The sequence below is a fragment of the Entelurus aequoreus genome, linkage group LG05 (genome assembly GCF_033978785.1).
Source record: "Entelurus aequoreus isolate RoL-2023_Sb linkage group LG05, RoL_Eaeq_v1.1, whole genome shotgun sequence".
In the NCBI taxonomy this organism is placed as follows: domain Eukaryota; kingdom Metazoa; phylum Chordata; class Actinopteri; order Syngnathiformes; family Syngnathidae; genus Entelurus; species Entelurus aequoreus.
In genome coordinates this window covers 39,580,491-39,605,114 of record NC_084735.1, presented here as the reverse complement: position 1 = coordinate 39,605,114, position 24,624 = coordinate 39,580,491, and the positions used below count along the sequence as shown (strand labels likewise).

At 43.5% G+C, this 24,624-nt stretch overlaps 1 long non-coding RNA gene across 2 annotated transcripts; it reads left to right on the top strand.

Moving 5' to 3' along the window:
* The first annotated feature begins 19,900 nt into the window (after positions 1–19,900).
* On the top strand, positions 19,901–21,984 carry LOC133649741 (uncharacterized). Of its 2 annotated transcripts, XR_009826130.1 has the most exons (5): positions 19,901–20,317; positions 20,443–20,715; positions 21,489–21,575; positions 21,666–21,786; positions 21,880–21,984. It is a non-coding gene; the product is annotated as an uncharacterized LOC133649741 (long non-coding RNA). The 2 variants fall into 2 exon arrangements; XR_009826131.1 differs by lacking the exons at positions 19,901–20,317; positions 20,443–20,715 and adding an exon at positions 21,304–21,378.
* The last annotated feature ends 2,640 nt before the right edge of the window (positions 21,985–24,624 follow it).

The following is a 24,624-nucleotide window of genomic DNA, read 5'->3' as shown; positions in this document are numbered from 1 at the left end:
TCACCAAAGGAAAAACATTTTTTGCAACATTTTTAAGCATTGTCTAGGAAACGATATTGTGCTAATAGTACAATCAGTCCCTGCCACTGTGGCCATACTCTATTGAGGTCTGTCGTCCTCAGACCCAGAAAAATACACTTTGCAATGTTTTTTAATATTATTTGCTTTGGTGGAAACAATATTCCACTAGGTTTTTTTTGTCTGGAAATATTCAATACTTAACTATAACACTTGTTCATCTGATTATGAGAATATATATTTTTTCAAAATAAAACAATTCATATTCAATGTCAAGCAGTTTTAACTCTACTTCCTTTGCCTAGAGGCGACGGGGGAGTGCTAGGATATCCCTGGGAACACCTCAGTCAGTACGTGTCCATGCCCTAAATTACGATTTCTCAAATAGTTCGTCTCTAATGAAAGCTTCCTACAACCCATGGAAACACTTTTTCCGATCGTGTTCGTTTTTTGTAAAATCGGACTAACCCAACTAGATTATGTTATCTCTGGACCGCTGGAGGGGACCCACCCTTCGTATTGCGCATGCGCTAGTTTCAACGCATGGGATCCAACCTGGAAGCAGATATCATTCAGTAAAAACATAGCAACAACTGTCATGAAGATAAGACTGTTTATTTGCTTCACAAAGTAAAATAGCGTAACATTTAAATAAGGTTGTACGGTATACCGGTATTAGTCTAGTACCGCGATACTAATGAATCATTTTCTGTACCATACCGCCTCTGAAAAGTACCGGTCTGCCAACCCCCCGATACTACTATGATTACATCGATATTTTTTGGCATCACAACATCTTCTTTCGTTTTTTTAAATTTATTATATGTTTATAAACTCAGGAAATATGTCCCTGGACACACGAGGACTTTGAATATGACCAATGTATGATCCTGTAATTATTTGGTATTGGATTGATAACCAAATTTGTGGTATCATCCAAAACTAATGTAAAGTAGCAAACAACTGAAGAATAAGTGATTATTACATTTTAACAGAAGTGTTGTTGAAAGAGAAAGTAAGCAGATATTAACAGTAAATGAACAAGTAGATTAATCATTCATTTTCTATATGTTGTCCTTAATAATTTTGACAAAATAATAGAATGGGAAAATGACACAAGTTGTCTTGTATGTTCTGTCATGATCCGGGAACCGGATCATGGCATGATGTATGTTTTTGGTAATGTTTCTGTGTTAGTCTGTTTCCTGGGTGCACCCTCTTTCCCTGTTTACTGTTGGTTTCCATGGGCACTGATTCTCCTCACCTGTCTTAGTTTAGCAATTAGTCTTCCCACCAGGTGTTTTGATTAATCACTCCCCTTTATAGTGTGCGGTCACCCAGCAGTAGTTGCTGGGTCAATCTTTGCTGTAGGCAACATTTACGTCTTATGTTTTTCCTCCTCGCCGTAGCTAATTTTACACAGTGTAGCTTTTCTCGTTTTTTCACCTTTGGTGACATTTGGTTTTGCTCTGCTCCACGCTTGCTAGCGTCCTCAGTTTTGTATTTTTGTCTTGCCTTTAATTTATTAAAAATACTTCACTCTTACCTGCACACTCCGCCTGCTTATCTTCTGCCTTGGAAGAAACACGTCAACTGCAACCATGCGCCGAAGACGTAACAGATTGACCCAGCCAGACAAAGTGTTCCTTTCCAACAAGGACAAGCAAGGGATCCTCCAGGAGCTCCAAGCGGACACCCAGCCGTGGGAACACGAGGAAGAAGCCGAGCTGTCCGAAGAAGACCTTCCGGCCGGCGCTCTGGTGGCATGGGGGCAGCTGATGGCGAAGTTGACGGAAGCAGAGACCCGCTTCCTCCCCCACTCTCAAACCACCCGGACATCGTCCACGCCACCCGGTAAGCGAAGGCTCGGGCAGTGGGCCGGCACAGAGGCGCATGCGTTTGAGGGGTGCCAAAATGGACACTTTTCCCCCAACGTTGTCTGCCAGGCTCTTCCCGTGCGGCTTCTTCTCCCCTCAGACACCACCTGCTGGCAATTGTCCAGAAAGACGCCAGCGGCGCTCACGCACAAGGCCAGCTCCCAGGCTTCCTAGAGCCCACCCGCCCGTGCCCTCTGCTCCCGCCGAACCCTCACAAGCGCTCCCCCCACCAGCTCCATCAAGCATCTGGAATCTGCTTCCTGAGGGGGGGGCCAGTGCTGGTAGCGTGTCAGCGGGGCAGGCAGACCGCATTCCACTGAGGTTGCTACCTGCCTCTCCTCCAGCGGGGGGGCTGTCTGCTTCGGCTCCACCTCCTGCTCCAGCGCTACAAGGCACACCTGACCCCAGACTGGTTCACGCACCAGCACCTGCTGCCACGGCAACGACAGCGACTCCTGCTGCCACGGCAACGACAGCGACTCCTGCTGCCACGGCAACGACGGCGACTCCTGCTGCCACGGCAACGACAGCGACTCCTGCTGCCACTGCAACGACTGCGACTCCTGCTGCCACGGCAACGACAGCGACTCCTGCTGCTTCCACGGCAACGACGTCGACTCCTCCTGCTTCCACGTCGACGCCTCCTGCTTCCACGTCGACGCCTCCTGCTTCCACGGCGACGCCTCCTGCTTCCACGGCGACAACGCTTCCTGTATCCACGGCGACGACGCCTCCCACGACTTCCACGCCTGCTTCGCCGACGACGTGCCCACATCCTCGTGCCCGGCGAGCAGCACCACGGCGCCGCCCACCTCCTCGTGTCCGGCGGGCCGCACCTCGGCGCCGCCCACCTCCTCGTGTCCGGCGGGCTACACCACGGCGCCGCCCACCTCCTCGTCTCTGGACTTTTTATGGACGCTCTTGGCGCCATCAGCAGCGACGCCCAGGACTGGGGTACAAGACTCAAAGACTGCTGAGGTTCTGGCGCCAGTCTCGTCCGCCTCCTCAACGGCCACAGACATGGTACCCGGATCATGGCATGATGTATGTTTTTGGTAATGTTTCTGTGTTAGTCTGTTTCCTGGGTGCACCCTCTTTCCCTGTTTACTGTTGGTTTCCATGGGCACTGATTCTCCTCACCTGTCTTAGTTTAGCAATTAGTCTTCCCACCAGGTGTTTTGATTAATCACTCCCCTTTATAGTGTGCGTTCACCCAGCAGTAGTTGCTGGGTCAATGTTTGCTGTAGGCAACATTTACGTCTTATGTTTTTTCTCATCGCTGTAGCTAATTTTACACAGTCTAGCTTTTCTAATTTTTTCACCTTTGGTGACATTTGGTTTTGTTCTGCTCCACGCATGCTAGCGTCCTCAGTTTTGTATTTTTGTCTTGCCTTTAATTTATTAAAAATACTTTATTCTTACCTGCACACTCCGCCTGCTTGTCTTCTGCCTTGGAAGAAACACGTCAACTGCAACCATGCGCCGAAGACGTAACATGTTCACTATTTTATTTAAGGACAAACTTGCAATAAGAAACATATGTTTTAATGTACCGTACGATTTTTTGTCAAAATAAAGTCAATAATGCATTATTTTTGTGGTCCCCTTTATTTAGAAAAGTATCGAAATAATTGTTGTACCGGTACCAAAATATTGGTATTGGGACAACTCTGCATTTAAAAGTACAAATGATATGAAAAAGAACGACGCAGGTTAATTGAAGGTGAATATTAAAACATACACAAACCTCTTCATACTGCATTTGTGCACTTCCAACTGATTGGCAATAATCAATCAATCAATGTTTATTTATATAACCCTAAATCACAAATGTTTCAAAGGGCAGCACAAGCTACAACGACATCCTCTGTTCAATAACTCTATATTCTGTACAACTGGCAAGATAGTCCAAAACAATAGCAACCCTCATCTGGAACAGTATCGGCCGCGGCACGAACAGTCTTTTCCTTCAGATTTAACACTCCTTCCATCAGTCTACACAGCATTATTAATAAAATTGCAGACATTCAAAAGTTTTGCTTCTCTTTCTGCAGCCGGTCTTCCTTTGCTTCGAACCTGCATCCGCTCTGATACTTTCTTGGTATAAGCGTCTTGTTCATAGCGCAATATAAGATCATTCCTTGATGTTGTCTGCCTATTCAACATCGGCATATCCATTAGGTACGTAGTATTTCTAATCTGTGCCAATATTACAGCGGTTATCACAACAGAGCTCGGCTGTTAACGTGTTAGGGAGCCACAGACGGCGAGTGTGACATCATAGGTCAACTGGAAAATAAATACTTTTGTCCGTGCAAAAAGGACATAACCCTCCCCCCCAGTGTATGGAAGGCACACCGTGTATGACCAATAGTCGCATTAGAGAGAATGCATTGACCCTTGGACTTCACACATAGGTGTGAAAATACAAAAAACTGAACTATGAGAAATCACACTAATTTAGTACATGGAAATGTAGTGACTGTTCCTCAGGTGGAACTGGAGGAGGTAGCTGGAGATCGGGAAGTCTTGGCTTCGCTTTTGAAACTGCTGCCATTCGGATAAGGAAGGAAAGAAAAAAAAAAGTATGGTCTTTTGGACGAGCAAGCAAACTTCTTTAAAACACTTACATATTCGATTAAGTCAACCTGCTAACTCGGGAGCTCAAGTCGTGGAGCAAACCCAAGAGCATTATTTTGTGACACTAAATCTTTTTTGGGGATGTGTGTGAACCTCAATTCCCTCTCAGGCGAACAATTTTAACCATGACATTTGTATGCTCGGATGGAGATGTCAGGATGACAAAATGGCGTGCGACAGTTTGGAAATCTGACCAAATGATTCATGAAAGTGCATCATTCTGCCAAGTGACAAACCACACAAGTAAGAGCTGAGGCGACGATTGACCTCCATGCATTGGCTACAACAATAAAAACAAAACTACAATGACAATACTTTTAGTTTGAGAATATGGTGCAGGATGTCTCCATGCAACTTTGACAAGGAGGATGTGACAGATACTGATATACATTCACAGGCTTTAAAATAGTGGCTTACCACCAACCATACAAGCACAATAAAGCACATACAGTAGTATCTCACCTTACTGTATGAGCTCAATTGGTTCTTTGACAAAGTTCTTTACCCATAACACTTGTATCGCACATCAAATTGCATTCAAACCAAACAAACATTTAAGATAATAAATATTGTTTACAATTAATACAATAAAATGTACAGCTAACAACTAATAATTTAATAAGTAATGTATTAATAATGTACGGCATTTACCCTGGAGAGTAGACTTCTCTGGCATCTCCTTCTAGTTGCTTCTCCGCCAAACACATCATTAGCAGCTTTTTCATATTTTCATTGATAAAATGTTCATCGATTAATGACCTTTAGATATTATTTTTAAATTTTTGGCTGGCATTAGATTAATTCTGCATCAGTATTGTGCAGACTAGCAGTGATACAGTATTTAATTTTTGTATGAGCTAATGCTAATGAGTAAGACCAAATGTTTTAAAGCAGATCTTACAGGGTTCAATTTGGCATTTGCTATGCCAACTCATGGCGGGGATGCTTTCAACTAAAATATTTTCTTTATAACTTAAGAATTAGCAATAAGCATAACAATTAGCCTAGAGCAGGGGTCACCAACCTTTTTGAAACCAAGGGCTACTTCTTGGGTACTGATTAATGCGAAGGGCTACCAGTTAGATACACACTTAAATAAATTGCCAGAAGTAGCCAATTTGCTCAATTTACCTTTAACTCTGTTATTATTAATAATTAATTATATTTATCTTTGTGGAAACACTGATCATCTTAATGATTTCTCACAATAAATATATATAGAAACAGATAAATATCAATATGCAACACTTTATTTTTATATTTTCTCTAAGTGCACATTTTTCAAATTGAACATTTTCAAATGATCACTTCTTAGACAGTCTTGTGAAATCACAATATCCCATTTTAACTAGCTAGCCACTAACATTTTTTAACAAATCATGAATTACTTTGCACCATGTTTGTACAAATAATAACTCATGTAAAATACAAAAGTAAACTCTCAAATTTTTAAATCATGTCACACTTTGAACTGGACACCAAATCTGTTATCTGTTTATTTGTCAGTTAGTGGGAAGCCTGGCATTGCATGCTGTTAACTAGTGTGTTGTACTCTGGTGTGTAACTTGACACTGCAACTCTGAGTGAGTCTTACAGATGTGCATCAGTGAGGCGTGTTCTGTGTTTGTTCTTGATGAAGTTCATGTCAGAAAAGGCTGATTCACAAAGATAAGATTTTTCCTCATTGTTTGCGGAACCTTCTTAATCTTTTGGACATATTTTCACAGCAATCTGGCCTAAAGCTTAATTATGATAAATGTAAAATTTTAAGGATCGGAAATCTAAAGGGAATGTCCTTTCGAATGGAATGCAAAGTGCCTGTTTTGTGGACAGATGGACCAGTTAACATACTTGGTGTTGTTGTCCCAGAAAATCTGGAAGATCTAGGCTCAGTAAATTATGATAATCGACTAAGAAAGCTGGACAAAATTATGCAATTATGGAAAGGGAAATCCCTAACCTTGTATGGTAAAATGTCTATTGCCAACTCGTTAATTATTCCTCAATTTATTTATTAGTTTTTGTCATTACCAGCTCCATCACAAAACTTTTTTAAGATTTATGAGCGGAGGGTCTTCGATTTTGTCTGGAACGGCAAACCAGAAAAGATTAAAAGAAAGGTTTTGTACAAAGAGTATGAATATGGGGGCCTGGAACTTCTCAACCTTGAAGCTATGTGTCTGTCTTTAAAAGCATCAATTGTTCCAAATATGTATTTAAACATTGAGTGGTACACAAATGTCCTGTTGGACAAAAAACATGTACTGTATCAAAATAAATTGTATCCTTTTTTACAAGTGATCCCCTCCCAGAGAGTCTGCTGGGTAACATGGCGGGGTTCATAAAGGAAACAATCCACTCATAGTGGTGTTTTCAATTTTATGTGCCAGAAAAAAAGAGACGATATTTTGCAGCAGTTAATATGGATGAACTCTAATATTGTAATAGATGGAAAGCCTTTCTTTTGGAAAAATATGTTTGAAAGAGGAATCATTTTTGTCAATGATATTATCAATGAGAATGGTAAAATTATGAAGTATGATGAATTTAGAGCTATGTATGGTGATGCTTGCTCAAGCTTTTCATTTTATCAACTAACTGGAGTAATTGGGAAAAGATGGAAACAAATAATTAATTATGGAACTACTAAATTATTAGTTTGTAAACCTCTAATAAGAAATTCTAGTTGGCAAAAAAGAAACTAAAATAAATAGAAAAATATATCATTTTTATTTAATAAAGTAATCTTTGAAGGCTGCCTCATACAACACAAATGGAAAATGGGAGGACTTTTTTGACTGCCCGTTGCCATGGGATGCCATATTCAAACTAATCTATAAAACCACTATCGATGTGCAAAATCGTTATTTTCAAATTAAAATTATTTATAACTTCTTACCCACAGGGAAAATGTTAAAATTATGGAATATGACAAAGTCAGATGATTGCCGATTTTGTTGTCAGGAGCCTGAATCCACCCTGTATTTGTTTTGGTATTGTCATATTGTGTCTTTGTTTTGGGTGGAAGTTGAAAAATGTGTTTAAGGATTGGTTTGTTTATGAAGCTTAATGTGGTTTCTGTTATTTTAGGAGAGTTCATTGACAATCATGATTTAGTCAATTTAATTATAGTACTCGGTAAAATGTTTATTTTTAAGGCCAAAAACAGATATTCACTTAGTATTACTTTCTTTAAAACATTTATTCAGTATTTTCTAATTTTAGAAAGTTACATGGTTGAAAACGATAATGATGCCAAAAAACATTAAAAAAAAGATGAGAAGTCCTCAAAGGCTTATTTTGAAAGTATAATTATGTTTATAGATTATATGATATCTGTTGTTGTGTTCCCTAATTTGAGTGACCTGGACATAATCTGGACTGTACATAAATGCTTATTTTGAAAATGTAATTTTGTTTATAAATTATATGCAATCTGTTGTGTTCCCTAATTTTTTTCTGTGTACATGAATGAAGGTGTGTGTTGCTGAGTCCGACTTGGACATTATCTGGACTGGGCCTGGTTTAAAAAACCCTTTAAACAAATCTAATTTCATTGACAACCTGGTCTGTTGAAGATAAGGCCCTTTTTTAAAAAATTAAATAAAATAAGTTAAATAAATAAAAAACATTTTCTTGGAAAAAAAAGAAAGTAAAACAATATAAAAATAATTACATAAAAAATAGTAATTAATGAAAATGTTAGTGGACCAGCAGCCTATACAATCATGTGTGCTTCAGGGACTGTGTCCCTTGCAGATGTGTTGTCTATGTTGTGGGAACCAGAATATTGGTAGCAGAAAGAAATAACCCCTTTTGTGTGAGTAGGTGTGGATGAGTGTGCATGGGGGAGGTTGTTTGGGTTGATGCACTGATTGAAAGTGTATCTTGTGTTTTTTTTATTGTAGATTTAATTTAAAAAATGTATATATATATTTAAAAAAAAAATTTTTTTTTTTTTTTTTTTTTTAGAACAGACCCGCGGGCGACTCATCTGGTCCTTACGGGCGACCTGGTGCCCGCGGGCACCGCGTTGGTGACCCCTGGCCTAGAGACAGCTCTTACCTCAAAACACTCTTAAGTTGGGGCACTCTTAAAGGGGCTGTTTGCAACATTTACACAGATGCCTAGTGAGCACCAACTTTCCATTGTATTTTACAAAGTACAAAACCCAAAACCAGTGAAGTTGGCACGTTGTCCATCCATTCATCCATTTTCTTCCGCTTGTCCCTTATGGGGTCGCTGGGGGTGCTGGAGCCTTATCCCAGCTGCACACGGGCGGAAGGCGGGGCACACCCTGGACAAGTCTCCACCTCATCGCAGGGTCAACACAGATAGACAGACAACATTCACACTCACATTCACACACTCGGGCCAATTTAGTGTTGCAAATCAACCTATCCCCAGGTGCATGTCTTTGGAGGTGGGGAGAAGCAGAGGTACCCGGGGGGAACCCACGTAATCACGCAGAGAACATGCAAACCCCACACAGAAAGATCCCGAGCCCAAGATCGAACCCAAGACCTTTGTATTGTGAGGCACACATACTAACCCCTGTGTTGGCACGTTGTGTAAATCGTAAATTAAAACAGAATACAATGATTTGCAACTCCTTTTCAACTTATATTCAATTGGATAAACTGCAAAGACACAATACTTAACGTTCGAACTGGTAAACATAGTTATTTTTTGTAAACATTAGCTCATTTGGAATTTGATGCCTGCAACATGTTTCAAAAAAGCTGGCGCAAGTGGCAAAAAAGACTAAGTGGAGGAAAGCTCATCAAACACTTATTTGGAACATCCCACAGGTGAACTACTGTCAGTAACTACAGTTCGTCGCTACATCTGTAAGTGCAGGTTAAAACGCAACTATGTAAAGCGAAAGCCATTTATCAGCAACACCCAGAATTGCAGCCGGCTTCGCTGGGCCCGAGCTCATCGAAGATGGACTGATGCAAAGTGGAAAAGTGATCTGTAGTCTGACGAGTCCACATTTCAAATTGTTTTTGGAAATTATGGATGTCGTGTCCTCCGGACCAAATAGGAAAAGAACCATCCAGACCAGGGGTGGGCAATTAATTTTTACCGGGGGCCACATGAGCAACCCCAGCACTGCTGGAGGGCCACACAGACAATATTTCAATAAAATGTTGCTTAAATTATTTTTGATATACCGTAAGATAAATAATAATAATATTTTCATTTAACCTAACTTATCTTTATACAAAAGCAGATTGATTGATTGATTGAGACTTTTATTAGTAGGTTGCACAGTGAAGTACATATTCCGTACAATTGACCACTAAATGGTAACACCCGAATAAGTTTTTCAACTTGTTTTTGTCCACTTAAATTGATTCATGATAAAGAATGGCTTTTGATGGTTTTATTTTAAACACTTTCTTACACAACACTTCCTGATGTATAATACAATGCAAAAATGTAAATTTTTGTCACTTTATCCTGCATCCTCTTTGTTGTGAACGTAGCACGCCTGTAAGGTGATTGGCGAAGAAGGAGGAAGCGTTGCTGTTGCGGAAATGAGGAGTGAAGATAGATGTGCGTGTGGAAAGAACAAGATAAGTTGAGCTGTGTTAGTATAGGTTGCTCAATAAAAGTTTAAAAAGAGCGTCAGACTTGATGTGCACTTCTTCTGGTCGCTACAATTGGTGTCAGAAGTGGGATGAAATGCCTCCCAGTTCGCCTTGCTATCAAACCTGGGAATCTTCATTGAGGGCGGAATTCCCCCATGCCAAGCAGCGTGCGCTGCACATATAGACACTGCCTCTCTCCTTCCTCCCTCTCTCTCTCTCTCTCTCTCTCTCTCTATATATATCCCTCTCTCTCTTTCTCTCTCTCTATCCCTCTCTCTCTCTCTCTCGCTCTCTCTCTCTCTCTTTGCGGCGAGCTCCTCACGTGGCACATACCTCCCGATGACGTAGCAGGCTGAGCAGACAAGCAGCGCAGTATGCGCAAAGTTTTACTTCTGCCACCAATTGTAGCGCCCAGAAGAAGTGCACACCAAGTCTGACGCTCTTTTTAAACTTTTATTGAGCAAGCTATACTAACACAGCTCAACTTATCTCGTTCCTTCCACACGCACGTCTATCCTCACTCCTCATTTCCGCAACTCAAGAAGACAACATCAACTTCAGCAGGTCGTTACACTATATTTTTTAAACACAGCAACATGTGTACCACAAATTAAGCACACGGCTTTAACTTTACTTGGCAGTCCACGTCTTGTTGAAAACACGCCATTCGTCATCAACTTTTCTCTTTTTAGCGTCTCGGGGGTAACCGTGCATCACTTGTCGCTGTGCACCTTCACTCACAGGTTTCACACGGACATACGCCCATAAATAACACTTTTCAAAATAAAAGCAGCACAATTGTATTGCACGCACGACATAGATGTTTTTTAAACTTTATTTTGTAATTTGTGATTGCGCTGTTCACATTTGCTCACAGTCGCGCACGAGCATACGTCCACACGGAAGTAATACAAATAAAGCTTTTCAAAACAAAAGCAGCACCGTTGTATTGCACACTCGAGATAGATACTTTTTAAAATTTATTTTGTAATTTATGATTGGCCTCACACGGGCCGGACAGGGACGTACAAAGGGCCGGATGTGGCCCACGGGGCACATAATGCCCAGGTCTGATCCAGACTGTTATAGGCGCAAAGTTCAAAAGCCAGCATCTGTGACGGTATGGGGGTGTATTAGTGCCCAAGGCATGAGTAATTTACACATCTGTGAAGGCACCATAAATGCTGAAAGGTACATACAGGTTTTGGAGTAACATATTGTGACAGTCCTAAGCTGTCGTGCGGGTTCTCAGGACCATCCAGGGAAGACATTAGAAGAGCATATGTGGGTTAGAGTTCAACGTATGGTCGGCCTGACCATTGTACAAAAGTTTTATTTACCCATAATCAAATGGTACAAGGTTGGATTGAATTGCCATGCAAACAGACAACGTCCCCGTAGACGTTGGATGAATCGAGAATCATGCGAATCACACATAGACTTGGTCTACTTGGCCATATATGTGTTTCCCTCATGTGTCAAGGTCCAGTTGTTTTGGACCTGTTTGTTCTGCAACATCCTTGAATCCCTTAGTCATAATAAACAATCAAAACATTTTGTACAATGGTCAGGCCGACCATACGTTCAACTCTAACCCACATATGCTCTTCCAATGGTTCAGAATACAAAAAAGAGAAACGTGTGGTAATCTGATTTATCCTTGCTCATTTCTGTTGTTGTCTGCACACCATGTTCACTCTCTCTCTCGTCCACAGTATTGGGTGCAGCTGGCGCAAGGCAGCAGCACACACCTGAGAATGATTAGGGGTAACCTATTTAACCTGGTTGCTGACAGCCGGTGGGCGCCGGAACTTTGTCTACTGTTTGCTTCAGACGCAGTTGTACTTAGACTCGCCAGCGGACTCACTAGTTCGTCTTGTGCTTCATTCTCAGGTTTGCTTGTATTTTTTCCTTGTCTAGCACCTTTATTTTGTACTTTGTTTTTTCAGTAATACTTCTTTCATGAAGTATATCTCCTAGCCTTGTCTAGCGCTTTTGTTTTTTTGTAGGTAGTTATATTGGTAGTTTTTACATGGTGTGTTTTTGTTAGTTTACCACCATCGCCTTTGTTTTTGCTATTGTGTGCCCCTCTTGAATAAAGAGAAAGACTATTGACAGCACGCTAAACGTCTCTGCATCCTTGGGATCCACCACTCCAGATCGTTACAAAAAGTTCCGGCCAATACTATGGAACCCACAGAGACAGACTTCTGGAAAAGAGCATTTCAAGGCCATGCTCAACGGATCAACAAGCAGGGGGACCAGCTTGACCACCTGAGCCGAGGTCTACAGGGGATGTCGGAGCGTCAAGACGCCATGTTGGAGCGAGTCAACATGCTGCTAGCCACCGTCGTACCCACTTCGACCACTGTGCCTGACCAAGCATCCAACCAGCCTATACAACCCACAAGTACCAGCAACATACGGCTATCCCGACCCGAACGTTTTTACGGGGAAAAGGAAGACGTAAGACAATTCCTGACGCAGTGTGAACTTCATTTCGAGCGAAACGCTTCCACTTTCACCTCTGAGCGGGCTAAGGTAGCGTTTGTTATCTCTCACCTGTCTGGCCGTGCTGGCACCTGCTGAATGGAACCGTCAGACCACCTCCAGCTCCACGTACGCAAACTTTTCCAAATCCTTGAAGCAAATCTTCCAACGACTCCCAGGTAGAGAGGCAGCGAGATCCCTTTTCCGGCTGCAACAGGGTTCACGACGGGTCGCTGATTACGCGATCGAGTTCCGCACCATGGCCGCCAACTGTGACTGGGGTCCCTCGGCGCTGTTGGACGCTGTCTTCCTGGGTCTCGCGGACGAGATTCGTCACATGATGATCCCGCTGTCACTCCCGACTAATCTGGATGATCTCATCGAGCTGTCGGTGCAAATCGACTTCCGCCTATTGGAGGAGAGGAGGGATCGACGAGGGAGACAAGCCCCACCTAGCAGCCAATCAGCGCCTGCTAGACCTGCCATCTGCAAGAAGAAGACACCTCTCCTTCGTGGCAGATAGATGAGCCGATGCAACTGGGAGGCCGCTGACTCACCACCGCCGAGAGGGAACGCCGCGTTCGCCTCCAACTCTGCCTATACTGTGGGGCCGCTGATCATCTCATCTCCCGCTGCAAACAACTGCCGCGCCCCGCCGCATGGCCACGAGTGCGCCCTCACTCACCAGAGGACACGTCCACCAGAGGTCGCCGTTCTCCTTCGTTGGCCGCAGGCAGAATGCAGCTAAAAGGTACTCTTTCTTGGTCTAACCAACACATAGACATTTGCGCTCTCATTGACTCAGGAGCAGATGATAACTTTTTGGATTTTGAGTTCATGAGACTCCATAAGATTCCTGTTGTCAAACTGTATGTGCCCAAGAGGGTGTATTCTCTTGATGGGCGCCTATTAGCCAGCATAACCCACCAGACACTCCCGCTCAACCTGCGCTTGTCTGGTAATCATTGTGAGAAAATACATTTTCTTGTTGTGCCATCACGGTCCACGCCCGTCATTCTAGGGTTAACCTGGTTACATAAGCATAACCCGCACATAGACTGGCCTCGTTCGGCCGTTATTAATTGGAGTGTGACCTGCCACACGCATTGTCTTCGTTCCGCAGCAGGCTCTCACACACCGCCACCTACCGCTGTTATAGAGAACATAGACTTAACAAACAAGTGCCCAAGAACTACCATGACTTAAGAGCGGTGTTTAGCAAGGATAGAGCACTCTCACTTCCCCCCCACGACCCTACGATTGTGGCATTGATTTGCTAGCCGGAGCGGCTTTACCATCGACCCGTTTGTACAAGGTGTCTAACACCGAACTCAAAGCTCTAGAAGAATACATAAACACATCTATAGCTGCGGGCCTCATTCGACCTTCGACCGCACCTGTAGCCGCTGGATTTGTTTTTGTCGAAAAGAAGGACAAGTCCCTACAGCCTCGTATAGACTACCGCACTCTTAATCAGATTACTGTCAAGAATAACTATCATCTTCCACTCCTTGATTCTGCTTTTACTCGATCTATGTAACGCTTACCATCTAGTTCGCATCCGAGAGGGGGATGAATGGAAGACCGCATTCAACACTCCTCTCGGACATTTTGAGTATCTTGTCATGCCTTTTGGACTTACTATTGCACCTGGCGTTTTTCAGGGCTTCATTAATGACATTTTTCGGGACATGACAGGTCGGTTTCTCTTTGTTTACCTGGACGATATAATAATTTATTCATCAACATTTGACGAACATGTGCAGCAGGTTCGGTTAGTCCTTCAATGATTGCTCGAGAACAAACTGTTCGTCAAGGCGGAAAAATGCGAGTTTCACTCATCCTCCATTCCCTTCTTAGGTTTTATCATTGAGGAGGGTAGACTCAGACCGGACCCCGCTAAGGTTAAAGCAGTAGTAGATTGGCCCACTCCGGTTTCCAAGAAGCACCTTCAGAGATTATTGGGCTTCTCTAATTCTTATTTATTCGATTTATTCGTAATTTTAGTCGTGTCGCTGAGCCACTTACGAGGCTAACCTCTACTAAGGTTCCGTTTGAATGGACACCCGAAGCCAATTCCGCGTTCTTGAGGCTGAAAAGATTGTTTACTTCGGCTCCTGTTCTGTGTTACCCTGACCTTTCTCTCCAATTTTTTGTTGAGGTGGACGCTTCTGATTCAGGTGTAGGGGCCGTACTCTCCCAGCAATCTATCACCGACCAGAAGTTGCACCCCTGTGCTTTTTTCTCTCGTCGCCTATCCCCTGCTGAGAGAAATTATGACATTGGCAACAGGGAGCTTCTGGCGGTCATTATGGCCCTTCAGGAGTGGAGAAATTGGCTGGAAGGGGCGGAGCTACCATTCATCATCTACACGGACCACAAGAACCTGTCCTACTTAAGGACCGCACAGAGACTGAACCCCCGCCAGGCCAGGTGGGCACTATTTCTGACCCGTTTGAACTTTATCATCACTTTCCGACCTGGTTCTCAGAATGGGAAGCCCGATGCCCTGTCCCGTCTCTACTCTTCGTCCTTTGAGAATTCTCCACATGAACCAATTGTTCCCCATACCCACATCATTGGGGGACTCCAGTGGGACATCGAGCGGCAAGTCTAGGAGGCTCTGAAGTCGGACACATCTCCTCGGGGCTGCCCACCAGGTCGGTTGTTTGTGGTTCCTCGGCTCCGTCCCAGCGTTCTGGATTGGGCACATGGGTCGAAGATCGCTTGCCATCCAGGTATTTGTCGCACCAGTTTTGTCCTCTCCCAGCGTTTTTGGTGGCCATCCATTCTGGCAGATACGAAGGCGTTTGTGGCAGCATGTCGGATCTGCGCCCAGAACAAGGCATCCCACCAGGCTCCAGCAGGACTGTTACACCCATTACCCATCCCCTCCCGCCCGTGGTCACACATAGCTGTGGACTTTGTCACAGGACTGTCCCCCTCCGAGGGAAATGACACTGTCTTGACCATTGTGGACCGGTTCTCGAAGATGGCCCACATCGTGGCCCTCCCCAAGCTGCCTTCAGCTCTTGAAACAGTCCAACTATTAGTCCTCCACGCTTTCCGGCTGCACGGCATCCCCACTGATGTGGTATCCGACAGAGGACCACAGTTTTCCTCGGCCGTCTGGAGGGCATTTTGCAAATCTCTGGGGGCCTCCCCTAGCCTGTCCTCCGGCTACCACACTCAGAGCAATGGACAGACCGAGCGGACCAACCAAGACCTGGAGGCAGCCATCGGGTGCACTTGTCATCAGCAACCTTCGACCTGGTCTGAGAATCTCCCATGGATCGAATACGCTCACAATTCCCTCATTAGCTCCGCCACCGGCCTGTCTCCATTTCACGTCGCCTATGGTTTCCAACCACCAGTTTTTCCTTCTGCCCAACCCAGTGCCGATGTTCCATCCGTTACTGCACACCTGCATCGGGCTCACCAGGCTTGGCGCAACACCAGGGCGGCGTTAAGAAGAACACCGGCCAGGAACCAACTCTTAGCCAACCGCCATCGCACACCAGCCCCACACTACCAGTTGGGACAGAAGGTCTGGTTATCGTCCCGGGACCTACCATTGGCCACCGAATCTAGGAAACTGGCTCCCAGGTTCATTGGACCATTCCCCATTGTCAAGATCATCAATCGTGTTGCAGTCAAGCTCCATCTCCCTAGATCTCTCAAGTGCCATCCTGTTTTTCACGTGTCCCGCATCAAGCCTGTCGCATCCAGCCCGCTCAGTCCTCCTGAGGTACCACCTCCTCCACCCAGGCTGGTTGAGGGTCACCCAGCATTTACAGTAAACACCATCTTGGATGTGAGAAGAAGGGGCAGGGCTTTCCAATACCTGGTAGACTGGGAGGGGTATGGCCCGGAGGAACGGTCCTGGATTTCTAGATCGCTTATAATTGACAAGGACTTGATCAAGGAATTTTACGTTCGATTCCCAGACAGACCAGGTAGGCCGCCAGGAGGCGTCCGTTGAGGGGGGGGTACATCATCCCTATTGCTGACGGCCGGTGGGCGCCGGAACTTTGTCTACTGTTTGCTTCAGACGCAGTTGTACTTAGACTCGCCAGCGGACTCACTAGTTCGTCTTGTGCTTCATTCTCAGGTTTGCTTGTATTTTTTCCTAGCCTTGTCTAGCGCCTTTATTTTGTACTTTGTTTTTTCAGTAATACTTCTTTCATGAAGTATATCTCCTAGCCTTGTCTAGCGCTTTTGGTTTTTTGTAGGTAGTTATATTGGTAGTTTTTACATGGTGTGTTTTTGTTAGTTTACCACCATCGCCTTTGTTTTTGCTATTGTGTGCTCCTCTTGAATAAAGAGAAAGACTATTGACAGCACGCTAAACGTCTCTGCATCCTTGGGATCCACCACTCCAGATCGTTACAAAACGAGCAGACATTCCACTACTGTCGTGTCCATCTTAATGCTTTTCGACCTCGCTCTCTTTCCGGATTTTGACAGACACAAAATATCGTACAAAAGGTCAGAAATTCCACCACACTTTAAAATTTTTTACTGTGAGCTAGTTGCCAACAGCACCTTTAAGTTGAGGTATGTGCAAATCATTGGTTAAATAACAGTGTAAAACTTGTTTTTATAAAACTGAGGGTTATCTTTTTAATCTAATCAAACATATGTGAAGTAAATCTTTGCTAAGGGCACAATCAATAAAATGTAACCTTTGTGGACAATGAAGTGTTTGATCAATTCTGCATGCTGTCCTTGTAATACTGCTATACAGCATATATTTTATTATTCTCCTCTTCTAATAAAATGGGTCATATTATGCACAACCAACTTTTCTTACCGATTGGCACTTGTCTTTGTGTATTTAAGATCCCCACAACTCCTGAAATAATGTATCTAAACCACAGAGGCTTGGCGCAGATTTTATAAAAACACTTTTGCCTCTTTCCAAACAAACCGTTTGGAATTTCAGATGACATATGTGACATATTATGCTGCGTTAAGTCAGCGGATATCCCTATATATATTATATGGTCTGCCATTTTTATTCAGTTACAGTCAATAATTTCCTTATTTTTCTCTATCCTCTTATTGTGGGGCAGACTGGGTCAAACATGCACATGCATGCTAAAATAGTCTGCTGCTGCCATTTCTGATTAAAAGTAGCATATAGTCCTAACTTATTTAACTCGATATGGAAGCGCTAAAAACTACAACATGGCTGTCGAGGTAGCAACACGGTCAAAGGAGGCTTGGCCTGGAAAAGGACTTCAGCACATAAATAAGACGGTCCACACAATGGCACATTCTGAAGTGGGTCAGAAAGTAGCTTGAGTCAAAGTTTACGCAAAATGTTGACCAAAGGACCACCATGAAATATTACATAAGCCCGAAGGTAGTGTTTAAAATGTAGAAAAGAACACAGTATGACCCCCTGAAAGCCAGTGGTAGACTTGACAAGTTAAACAATAGGCAAGTTTTGTCATTTGCAGGCCAGCTGGGAGACATAGTCCCCCCAATGTGTCCTGGGTCTTTCCATTGCCTCGTACCCGTCGGATATGCCCTAAGTACCTTCCCAGGGAGGCGTTCGGAGGTCATCCTGACCAGATGCCTGAACCACCTCATCTAGTGCCTCTCGATGTGGAGGAGCAGCAGCTTTTCTCTGAGCTCCCCCCGAATTACAGAGCTTCTCACCCTATAGCTAAGGGAGAGCCCTATCACCCGACGGAGGAAACTCATTTTGGCTGTTTGTACCCGTGATCTTTTCCTTTCGGTCATAACCCAAAGCTCATGACCGTAGGTGAGGACAGGAATGAAGATCGACCGGTAAATTAAGAGCTTTGCCTTCCCGCTTACCTCCTCATTCACCACGACGGGTCTGACTTACTGCCGGCCAAGCGGACCAAGCTCTGACACAGATCTTACAATCAGGCGGTCCAATACTCCATACTCTCTGAGCACTCCCCACAGGGCTTCCCGAGGGACATGGTCGATTGCCCAAGTTTAGCCTCTTCACCAGTACACCTGAATAGACCTTACCGAATGTGATCCCACAATAGTTGGAACACACCCTTCAGTTCCCCTTCTTGAAAAGAGGAACCACTACCCCGGTCTGCCAGTCCAGAGGCACCGCCTCCAATGTACACGCAATGTTGCAGAGTCTTGTCAACCAAGACAGCCCCACAGTATCCAGAGCCTTAAGGAACTCTGGACACATCTCATCCCACTCTGGGGCCCTGCCATCGAGGAGCTTCTTATCTACCTTGTCAGCCTCAGCCCCAGAAATAGGGGAGTCCACCACAGATTCCCCAGTCACTGCTTCCTCATAGGAAGATGTGTAGTTGGGATTGAGGCGGTCTTCGAAGTATTCCCTCTACCGATGTACAACATCCTGAGTCGAGGTCAGCAGCACACCATCCCCACCATACACGGTGTTGACAGTGCACTGGTGGTCCAGATTTGCTTCAAAGCCATCCGGAAGTTGTTTTCCATGGCTTCCCCAAACCCCTCCCATGTCTGAGTTTTTGCCTTCGCAAACAACGAAGCCGCACACAGCTTGGCCTGTCAGTACCTGTTCGCTGCCTCCGGAGTCCCACAAGCCAAAAAGACCCGATAGGGCTCCTGGGTTCTCGAATTACCACCACGACAGGCTCCAACCACCTTGCTGCCACAGCTCAGATCGGCCGCCTCGACAATAGAGGCACGGGACCCCAGGTAACACCTAACGTTAACGTAACGTTCCCTTATGGTTCTCTTTTGGTTATGCAAGATGAGAACGTTCTAAGAACGTTCTTCGAACGTTCTTAGAACATATCAAAAAATAAGTTTTTGATATGTTCTAAGAACGTTCTAAGAACGGTCTTAGAACATATTAAAAAATAATGTTTTTTTTTTAATATTTGTTCTAAGAACGTTCTTAGAACGTTCTTAGAACGTTCTCATCTATATACCAAATATAATTTGCCTGCAATGGAAACAGCAACTGTTAGGCTTTTATAAGTGTTTTTTTCGCAAATTTACTTTTTATACAGTATGTTGTAACGTTTCCCTAACTTTCTGCGAAAGTGTTGTGTTTTCTGAACAATCTGACGCCGGCTGAGTCAAGGCTGCACGCACAGTAGGTGGCGGTAATGCACACACAAGGTTGCTTGCCAACCGCCATGAAAATCAGAAGAAGAAGAAGAAGAAGAAGAAGGAGAAGAAGACTGCACGCATGCACAATTGAAGCTGCTCCGTGAGACAAAGAAGGACGAAGGCTAACTACTTCCAGAATCCCAATTTTAAAACAATTTGGTGCGCCATCCATTTATCACAAGTAAGTATAGAAAGAGTGAAATACGAAGCACGTTTTTGTATAACAATTTCCAACCTACATGATTAATTTCAGACCATTTTACGGTTTTAGCGTTGTGTATAAATGCGCGCCGGCGCTAACTAGCATACATTTCTCGTGCAGGTTGGCTGTTATAAAGTTTCCAAACTGACCAAATACCAACAAATGACTTCTGAAGAAGGGTGGATTTATTTGTAGTTTAGTTAAACAATAATTTGCCCCGTCAGTGATATGGTTTGAATGCTGCCTGAACGTTCCGAATTTGGCAGACACGGTGAGGACAATGCTGAGGAAAATTGCCACAAACAAAGTCCTGGAGCAGCTTGGCCTCCGTGGAAAGTCAGGAAAAGTGGCATTTGAGGACTTGCCCCTTTACAGAATAATAAATAGTAAGTGTTAATAATAGGTTTGCATCTTTGAACATATGTTGCATGTATGCTCACAAGGTCGATCTAGCTGTTATTATTACAGTATTTATTCTAAAGGGAATTCTAAATTGTGCTGGTGATTGCAGAGGCATGCAGGGGTGTTTACAAGCAGATGACCACAGCTGAAGTGGATTGCGAGCTTGGAGAGGTCCTGAAACTGGCCACTTTTCGAAAGGGAGGTTCAAAATTTGAGATACGGAGAAGATAAGATATCCCAATTTTGAATTCCCATTTTATTGAAGTTCCACTGCATGTCTTTTGAATTTGCAATTATAACTACTTGCAGGAGAAGAGGAGGAATTAAGAGGGAGGACAAAAAAGGAAAAAGAAACAAGCAAAATAACAGAGTGAGATGAGAGGTAAATGATAAAGTACCGTATTTTCCGGACTATAAGCCGCACCTGACTATAAGCCGCACCAGCTAAATATAGGGGCAAATACAGATTGCTCCATATATAAGCCGCACCCGACTATAAGCCGCAGGGTTTTGATGTGCAATTACCGTAGTATATAGGGGTTCCTGCTACCACGGAGGGGAAAGCGTCCCATTTATTAACAATACATCTTTCAATCATTCAATCAAACTTTCACATCTTTGACATGGCGAACAGCATTCGTGCAGAGTACAAATAATACAACGGTGCAAAGTAATACAAAGTGCTCGCCTGTACGTTATCTAAATAACCAGCCTACCGGTATATGAAAAGTCAGTCTTTAATCATTGTGTCATCGTCTTCCTCCTGCGTACTAAAACCACCGAAATCCTCTTCGTCGGTGTCGGAGAGGAACAGGCCGTAAATAAGCCGCACCCTTGTATAAGCCGCAGGGACCAGAACGAGGGGGAAAAGTAGCGGCTTATAGTCCGGAAATTACGGTAATTATGCCAATGTTTTAATGTTATAGTTCCGTGTGTGCGATAATAGGGCAACCCATTTTCCTTGGGGTCAGTCAACTTTAGAATTAGAGAGTGATGATAGCGAGCAAGAGAATGACACGACATCAACTCCAGAAACAGTGACAAAGTACATGGATGCTGTGTGCAGACTACGAATAACAGACTAACTCTATCAGGATTCATAAATAACTCTTTGATGCAGTATTGAAATGGTAATATTATCTGATTGTTTTCCAGATGGCTCCTTCTTTTGTGGTCGTTGAGTTCCTTGGTGAACATTCAGTCGCTGTTGTCCCAACCAAATGGACAGAAGATGATGGAAAGGTTATTACTTTTTCTGAAAAGTATTGTGCATAGGCATAATATTGTAGCTTATTATTATTATGTCATTCATCATGATTATTTTATCTTCAGAATACCTTCTGCTATTGGCCAAGGCCAAATCCTACCCACTCCAGAATCCGGAAAGCTGAGATTCCTGACAAACAATTCTGGGAGAGGCTGCCAATTCGGGTTTTCAGGAAAACATTGACTGGTAAGGGAATATTGTCTAAGTCATATCATGTATATTTTAAACAACATAAGTTAAATTCATCTTGAGTCATCGCCATACTTTGAAATTTTGCAGAAGACTTTGACAAGGCCCTTCAATACGAAAAACAAGCTAAAATGTTTTCGAGCCCAGAAGAAGTGTTAACCAAACGGAGCCACATCACCCCTGAACGCTATAGAAACAATGAGGAAGATGTGTTTGATGCTGACGGTATAGTCACATTTCAAAGACTGTTTACTTACAATACTCAAATACTACTTAGTGGTGCATACATTTTTTTGTCTTCGTTGGTTTAAATCAGACCTGGGCATTCTGCGGCCCACGGGCCGCATCCGGCCCTTTGTACGTCCCTGTCCGGCCCGCGTGAGGCCAATTATAAATTACAAAATACATTTAAAAAAGTATCTATGTCGAGTGTGCAATACAACGGTGCTGTTTTGGTTTTGAAAATCGTTATTTGTATTATCCGTGTGGACGTATGCGTGTGCGTGATTGTGAGTGAATGTGAACAGCTGCAATTACAAATTACGAAATAAAGTTGAAAAAACATCTATGTCGTGCGCGCAATACAACTGTGCTACTTTTATTTTGAAAAGTATTATTTATTGACGTGTGTCCGTGTGTAACCTGCGAGTGAAGGTGCACATGCAGCGACAAGTGATGCACGGTTTACACCCGAGGCGCTAAAAAGAGAAAAGTTGATGAAGAATGACGTGTTTCCAACAAGAAATGGACTGCAAAGCAACGTTCCCTCTAAGGTACGTGCCTGCGCAATTGCGCACTGCTCAAGCGTCTGCTGCGCGCAGCAAATATATGCCGCGCACCAAATCAAATCCCATCTGAATTCTAAACAAAATAAACATATTTATTCTATGTAATTTTGCAATGCAACTTTGAGTGACAGGGACAAGCGGCCCTAACGGTGTTCGTCAACACCGTTCAATTATTGTAACGTCTATCGAGATGCTTCGAGGACAGGAATTATATCGATCACTTTATTGAGCAAAACTGTTTATATTCGGACATAACCACACCAAAAACATGAGTAAAACACTTCTATCTCGAAAAACTAGTAATTTTCTGCCGTACAAACCAGGCCAAAACCAACTTGTCATCTGTCCCCAACACGCATAGCATTAAACCACTGGTGCGTTTATGGCCACACAAAAAGTCAGACAACTCAAACACCACACAAAGTTACACTATGACTCCTCAGTCATACGTATGCTTATTTTACTGTCATTTATTATTAATATTAATTTATTTATATTAGTCATGGAATGCTGTTACACACACTATGTTGAAGTATTACTATTATTATTAATTATTATTATTATTATTATTATTTATCTTACGGTATATATCAAAAATAATATTGAGCAAAATTTAATTGAAATATTGTCGATGTGGCCCTCCAGCAGTGCTCGGGTTGCTCATGCGGCCCCTGGTAAAAATTAATTGCCCACCCCTGGTTTAGATGAAGAGGAAATTCGGCCAAAAAAGAAGTGCAGAAAAGAGAAAACACAGATCTTCGTCCAGGCACCCCCACTGCCAGAGCTCCCAACCTTTAACTTTCCAATCTCCAGCGAGTACCAGACCACTTCAGCCAGTACCAGCCAATACCAGACCACTCCAAGGCATCCAGGCCGACCTCACAGCCCAGCGAGAAGCAGCACTTCCAGGCTCAGTCCAGACAGGAATGCATCCAGCTCAAGCCAGTACCAGACCGCTCAAGCCAGTACCAGACCACTCCAGCCAGTACGAGTCAGTACCAGACCACTCCAAGAAGCAGCAGGAATGCCCTTGACAGTGAACGTTAGTTGGCTATTTAACTGGTGGTGTTAAACAGGCTGTTACAACGAGCAGTAATACGAATTACCTCTTTGACTTTTGTTGTCTTTGCAGTTTTCCAGTTGAACATGAAAGTTCAAAATATACTTGAGAACCAGGGGGAAATTATGCGCATGCTGAGAGGGCTGGCAGCACAGTCTGTGGGGCCAGAATATGTGGATGTTCAAGATCTCATTGATCAGCCTTTCGAGACTCTTGAGCAGCTGAAGGCCTTCAGTGAACGGCTCGACACTGATCTTCTGCTCAGAAAGCAGCTGGTAATTAGTTTTAATTCCCCACTGCAAAAATATCTTGCTCAGTTATCAAAAAACAATTTCTAATCAAGTACAATATTGTTGTTTATTTATTTGTATAGGTGAAAGCTCTTACTGCTCTTGGTGGGCAGAATTTGGCAGACACGGTGAGGACAATGCTGAGGAAAATTGCCACAAACAAAGTCCTGGAGCAGCTTGGCCTCCGTGGAAAGTCAGGAAAAGTGGCGTTTGAGGACTTGCCCCTTTACAGAATAATAAATAGTAAGTGTTAATTATAGGTTTGCATCTTTGAGCATATGTTGCATGTATGCTCACAAGGTCGATCTAGCTGTTATTATTACAGTATTTACTCTAAAGGGAATTCTAAATTGTGCTGGTGATTGCAGAGGCATGCAGGGGTGTTTACAAGCAGACGACCACAGCTGAAGTGGATTGTGAGCTTGGAGAGGTCCTGAAACTGGCCACTTTTCGAAAGGGAGGTTCAAAATTTGAGGTACGGAGAAGAGAAGATATCCCAATTTTGAATTCCATTTTATTGAAGTTCCACTGCATGTCTTTTGAATTTGCAGGAGAAGAGGAGGAATTAAGAGGGAGGACAAAAAAGGAAAAAGAAACAAGCAAAAGAACAGAGTGAGATGAGAGGTAAATGATAAAGTAATTATGCCAATGTTTTAATTCAATTCAATTAATCTACATTCAAGTGCTGTCTTTGTTG